Source organism: Cebidichthys violaceus, unplaced genomic scaffold (assembly GCF_023349555.1).
Source record: "Cebidichthys violaceus isolate CVI_PGR_0920_01 unplaced genomic scaffold, fCebVio1.0.p SCAF_3, whole genome shotgun sequence".
Taxonomy (NCBI): domain Eukaryota; kingdom Metazoa; phylum Chordata; class Actinopteri; order Perciformes; family Stichaeidae; genus Cebidichthys; species Cebidichthys violaceus.
This window is the reverse complement of record NW_027176483.1, coordinates 6,397,725-6,404,961: the sequence shown is the minus strand read 5'-3', so window position 1 is coordinate 6,404,961 and position 7,237 is coordinate 6,397,725.

Below are 7,237 nucleotides of genomic sequence, written 5' to 3'. Positions count from 1 at the left end.
ACCATTTGTAGTTTTTTTGTTTTGTTTTTTTAAAGCTGCACTAATCACTATTTTGATATCAGCATAGGAATAAATGACTGTGTGATGTGAAAGTCAAATCCGCAGAGAAATACAACCAGACTCAGCTCTAAGAAGCTGTAGCGTCTTTCGGCTCATTGTTTTGTTTTCAACTTTCCTGCGTTGGTTCAGTCTCCCTGCTCTCATCAACACCATCCCCAGCAGCAGCAAACAGCTGTTTTCAGTCTACCTGCCAAGCACCAAAACAGAAGACACAGTGATAAAGTGGTAATAAAGCATGTCAGATCAATGATTAAACATGGGATCATCCATGGTTCTTTTGATGGATTTATTTTGCAACAAGAAGAAACAGAATATCACATATACTCAAAGTTGACTTTGCACACGTTCATTGGACGTTTCGGGACAACCTGTGCACCCAGGTGTCAACCTTCACACACAAATGAGAAACAATGTAATTGAAACTGTGGCTTAAGCCGCTGTCTTGGTAGCTCCTGATCAGCGCATTGGACTAATTGAGGTGCTGTCGGTCAGTGGTGCAGTAGGCCTCCATCGAGCTTAATGCCCTCCGCCCTCCATGCTCTATCTTACAACTGCCTGAACACAATAGCCGTCAGCTGTGTGTTGTAATCAAGGAATGAATGTTTACAGCCGTGCCTGCATGCAAATGTACAGCAGCTGCATGTGCGCATTCCCTCACTGCTTCTGTCTTTCAATCTGTTTCTCTCTCACACACACAAAAAGGATGGCCGATTTGCCTGCGTCAGGCGTCAGGCTCACTTGATATTCCCCGATCGATTTATTTGAAGATAGACACCCATCCTATATCCCTGGTACAAAATGCCATGCCATTCCTGTTGATGTCATCCAAAAAGTTTCTCAAGGGCCTTTTCACTGTGGCCTGATCAGCTGTGCATGCACAGTATCATATCATTACTCTATATCATATCACAAGTGTCCTCTGGTGCTGGCTTTATCGTTGTGTAAAACCAAATGCACAGTAGTCCACCTCTAACCGCCTCATATAGAGTGGGTTCTGAATGTTAACAATGTGCAGAATAGCTTTGACAGCATTATTGGATCTCCCATGCTTGAGCCGAAGCCCTTGGGCCTAACACTACCCCACCCCCAGGTCCAAGCCCACCCGCCTCTCTTATCCCCCCCGATCCCCGAGGCCCTCTCTCTGGCCCACTTCCTCTTTGCATTACCTCCATCAGGCCAGGCTGCTGACACACTTGTTTAATAATTAAGGGCACGTCCATAATTTCCTCATCCTCGTGGAAGTCCACAAATGGTCTCTGTGAAACTCAGGCCAGTTAAATGTACCTCTTCAGCCCTACATCACTGTAGCGATTCGGAGTAGATGATACAATCCGGCGAAGGTGTTGGTGGAAGGATCAAAAAGAATGACTTCATCCTGAATTACCCACTCATCTTTTTATCAGTTTATCCAATTTCCATTGACGTAGACACACTCACACATCCTGTGGTGTAGTGGCTGCCATCACATCGTGTTCTAGGAATAATGCATGACCGAGTACATTAACTATAAACAAGCATTGATATGTCTGATTGTCCAACGTCCCTCCATGTGCCCATAAAACAGTCAATCTATAAACTGATGAGACCATCTATTCATCCATGAAAAGAAGCAGCGCTGCAACAAGAGTCTACAGCCGTGCTAGCAGCTCTGTGAGGCTGTACTATGGGAATGCAGCGCTTCATGCTAAATGCTAACATCAGTATGCTAACTTGCTCATAATGACAATGCCAACTTGTTTAGCAGGTAGGACGTTTGCCATGTTCTCCATTTTAGTTCAGTGTGTTAGAAAGCTAACATTTGTTAATACGCATCACACAAAGTACAGCTGAGGCTGTTGAATATTAGTTTTGCAGGTTTTTAAACCAAATTATGATTTGATGCTAGATTAAAGGTTTAGTAATCACCAAAGGTATTATAATTCATCCTGAGGGAAACATGAATGTCTTGACCTAATTTGATGGCAATCCAGCCAATAGTTGTTGAGACACACTCAAAAACATAAATGTCAACCACATATTAGTGCTAGAGGAAAAGTCAGAGGATCAACAAAGTCAGTAGGATCCTCTGGGGACCAAGCCCACAGGAAGAGCACATTTTCATAGTGGCCAAAGTGTAGAACGTCCAGGTCTGTCACGTGATGCCACTGGGCCCAAATTCCTGTTTTATTTTGAAGTTCCCTTCCTCTTATGTCCTGTGTTTGTTTGATTTCCTGTCTTTTGGATTTCAGTTTCTAACTTTTGGACTCACCTGGCATATACGTTTAGTTTTGGACATGTCTTTATTAAAATTACTGTTTATCATCCTTCTGCTCCCGGTGTCTGTCTGCATTTGGGTCCATCCCCTGTTGTCTGTTTGCCATACCGTGACACCAAAAAGAAGATCAGTGGAAGATCAGGTGAATTCTATCACTCTGCAGTCGAGCTATTTTGATTTCATGCAAGACTGAGCAACTGGAGCCCACCTCCAACACTGTATCCACTTCTCTTTATACATCCATGCTGGGGACCATGAACGTTTACGCGTACAATATTTCACAGCAATGCATCCAATAGTTGTTGAGATATTCCTGCCTGGCTCAAAGTGGTGGATAGATCAACGCACATCTTTGGAACCAATCATCTAGCAGAAAACTAAAGAAGCACAAACATCTCACCCTAATTGTAGATTTGTTCAGTTGGTTTAAGATTTAAAGATGCAAGATCCGAGATTGGGAGCATTTTTATTTCCTTTTGACGGCTCTCAACATGGCCGGTGTTTCCTAATTAACATTTCACCTCAGGGGGAAGCTCAGATAACACACACAGAGGGAGAGTGACTTCATTCTCTGCTCAGGTAGATGTTTCTCCACTATATCTTTACATATCAGATAGTTGTTTGCTGCTATATTAATGAAAATGTTGTATACAGCTCCTTTACGTACTGACACTTAATTACTTGTTAATGGACATTTTCTTTCCTACCATCTCTCCGGCCGTGGTAGAATCTGTTATCAAAGCTCTCAGTCTGGATGTGTCCTTGTGGTATCAGGCGATGTGGATCTCAGTTTACATGCTCCTCCTGCCCAGTGTGCAGTGTCAGCGTGCTTGTCTGGGGGAGAAAATTCAAAACTTAACATCAACAAAAACCGGCACTGTGACCTTCCTGCTTCAATTACATCACCGCACAGCGCGCAGAGGAAACTGGCAAATAGGAAACCACAAAAGGATATCACCATGAGGCACGAGGGCCTTGCTACTTGCTGACTGTAGTCTGCAGCACCAACAAAGGTCACTGTAATGCTAGAAAGAGTAGTTGATGCGAAGTCAAAATTACTGATGATCTTTTAGAGGATTAGTTCGACAATTTGGGAAGTTGTTTTTCTTGGCAAGAGTTATTTGAGAAGATTGATGCCACCCACGTGTCTGTAAATTAAATATGAAGCTACAGCCATCAGCAGGTTAGCTTAGCATAGCACAGAGATCAGACACAGGAGGGAAACAGCTAGCTTGATTTAGTCTAAAGAGCTAATTGACACTTATTAACGATTGTGGCACATAACCCATAAAACCACAACTTGCCATTCAGTTTTTGTACAGATTAAAGAAAAGATATAAAACACGTCTTCTAGGGAAAAGGTATAAAAAAGGAAAATAAAACATGCATGGGATATGTCTTTCTCCTGAGGACACAGAGACATTGTTGGACAAAACCCACTGTCCATGTTGCACTACATACAGCAGAACCATTACATATTGTATGATGATGGAGAAGCATGTCAGTTTTCCTGGTCAGGACACATTAACTGCATTGATGGTGGAGTTTACGGTAAAGGCTTGTGTGCACACTGCAAAAAATATCCACCTTATTGAGTCAGTCAGTCTTTAAATAACGCAAAATAATCTAATGTTTTTTTAGTTTAGGAAAATGTAGATAAAAAGCTCCTTAGTCCTATTAGCATTTTTCAGTTATGTTTTTTTCTTGTAATTACAGCTTTAACTAACCTAACTGCAGTTTTTCCATTAATCATAAGCAACTGATTATTTTCGTGGACAATCAATTCATAATTAAATTCATAAAACATAAGAAAACTTTAAAAAAAGCGCTCAACAGGATGGAAGGCAGCACATTCTCAACAAATAATCTGAAACCACAGAACAATCTCAGTTTTTGTTAACCAAAAAACCAAACAAAGATAAATCAGATACTAAAACACCAACTAATCAATGAATTCCCTAATTGTTACAGCTCTAGTTTTAATAGCTTAATATGAGACTACATAACCTGTCAAAATGGTAATTTCTTGCTAATATTTTTTTTTTGCAGTGCAGGCAGCTCCACTGGTGAGAGAGCCTGTCAAAGGCTGATAAATGGAGAGAGTGCTTTCTGCTGAGAGTTGCCCCTTCTGCCTACTGGCAGTGATTTATATATATAATATAAAAATATATATAAATAAATATATATAAATACATATATACATATAAATATATATATAAATAAATATAAAAATATATGTATATATATACGTATACATATATATATATACGTATATATATATATACGTATATATATATGTATATACGTATATATATATATATATATATATATATATACGTATATATATATATATATATATATACATATACGTATATACGTATATATATATATATATATATATATATACATATACGTATATATATACGTATATATATATATACGTATATATATATATATACGTATATATATATACATATATATACGTATATATATATATATATATACGTATATATACGTATATATATATATATATACGTATATATATATATACACATATACATATATATGCTCATAGACCATCATGATATTGACATATGAAAACCACACCACATAACCTCAAAATGTAAGTTATGGTTGTCCTCAGGGACACTCATGAAGGTTTGGAGTTAAACCACTGGATTGCTGATTGCTTGCCTAAAAAACTTTTGTCAGTTTGGGTACGATAAAGAAAAATAGCTGCACAGGGCCTGTGCCTCTGTTTTTTTTTTTAACATTGCTCGCTATTTAGTCACAAAGCTGAGTTAAAAGTTGTGATTAGTTGGCATTCCTGTCCCCCTCAAATACATTGTAATATGTTCTTACCTTCCATACTTTTGTGTTCATTGCAAATTAGCTAATGTTAGCATGCTAACATGCTAAATTACCTGGGAAGCAATATATCTGCATGCCATTAGCATGTTAGCTTGCCATTGTAACACTGCGATGTTAGCATTTAGCTCAAAGCCCTGCTGTGCGTGTATAAAGTCTCAGAGTTGCTTACATCGCTGTCCATATTCATAAGCAAGATGGAAAGTCCTTAAACAGTCAGTGCATTTGAAATAAACAAATACAAAAAAGAGTTTGGAGAGGCAAACAATGTCAGTTCTCGTCAAATAATTAAAGTAATTGATTGAGATACCAACAAGGTTATATTGTTTTTTTTAAGTGTAAGGGGGGAGTCCAAAGAAAATATGATTAAGGCTTGCTTTTTGCAACGTCTTTCAAAACAATTCATTTTCTTGCAGTTCCTTAAGAAAGTATAAACTGCAACTCAGGCTTTCCTTGACTGTTCCTCACAATATTTTGTACAGTGTGCTGCAGTATTTAGTATATAATATATGTGCAGAGGAGTGGTAGTGTGGATCTGTTGTGGAAAGAAGCTGAAGGCAGCCTTTCTTCATCTCCAGTGTGAACAAAATACAGCAGCACCTGAGAGTTCTGATTCTCCTGCAAAATGTCACTGAACGAGACGCTAAACGCCTACACGCGATACATTGTTATGTATTATCTCATAATCCATCGATGCCTCTCAGCACAGGCAGCTCACTCTTACAGGCAGCCACTTCAGCTTCTCTGCCCTCTCCACATGCCCTCATAGCCGCAGTCCTCAAGGAAAGCAAGATTTCAGCAGTTTAACAGACTGAACCCCTGCAGAGGACAGAGTGAAAAATCAGGGTTTTTTTCTGCTTGTTCTGATGAAACACCTGGCCATGGCTAAATGCTGCTTGTAGACATTTATTTCTAAATACTCAGCATAATTTAGTTAGACATTTAAAGGCAATCCCAATTCTGCTGCTTTAAAATAAAAATAATAATTTAGTCAAGTTTAGTTAATTTTAGTCTTTGCAATATGCAAATAAAAGATGGTGTGTCTCAATGAATTCTATCGAACCTCTTTTGCTTCATCATTCATCCTCACTCCACAGTCCTTTCCTTCCCCTTATGATAATGAGCATGAATATGCAGTTTCAGCAAAGCAAGGGAATCAATAAACTAATCATTCGTTCAAGGCACCACTGGCTGTCACAGTGCACTAAATAACAGAGTTTGGCCAAAAGAGGAGTTATTTTTCTGTAGCCGTAGAAAAATAAACAGATGCTATTCTTGTCAGGTATGCATCATCGCAAAGACACCTCCATTATGTTTCAGTGCAGCGTCTGCATGAGTGTGTGTTGGTCTGGGAACACTCTCAGCAGAGCCCCCCCCCCCTCCCCCCATCTGTGTTGCTGCTGACTCATTGTCACAGCTCCTGAATCTGCTGCCTGCTTGCATTATTCGCACACACTCACCTTTCTCTGCTAGAGCCTCCTCTGCACCTGGAGCCTAAAACTAGAGGGGCCTGAAACCAGATGGGGCTGACACTAGAGGGGCCTGAAACCAGGAGAGGGGGGCTGAAACCAGAGAGCCTGAAACCAGAGGGAGGCTGAAACTAGGGGGCCTGAAACCAGAGGGGGTTGAAACTAGAGGACCTGACACTAGAGGGGAATTAAACTAGAGGGGCTGAAACTAGAGAGCCTGAAACCAGAGGGAGGCTGAAGTCAGAGGGAGCCTAAAACCAGAGAGCCTGAAGCCAGAGGGAGCCTAAAACTAGAGAGGCCTGAAACCAGAGGGAGCCTAAAACTAGAGAGGCCTGAAACCAGAGGGAGCCTAAAACTAGAGGGGCCTGAAACCAGAGAGAGCCTAAAACTAGAGAGGCCTGAAACCAGAGGGAGCCTAAAACTAGAGAGGCCTGAAACCAGAGGGAGCCTAAAACTAGAGGGGCCTGAAACCAGAGAGAGGCTAACACTAGGACTAAAACCAGATGGGGCTGACACTAGAGGGGCCTGAAAACAGATGGGTCTGACACTAGAAGGACTGAAACCAGATGGGCCTGGCACTAGAGGG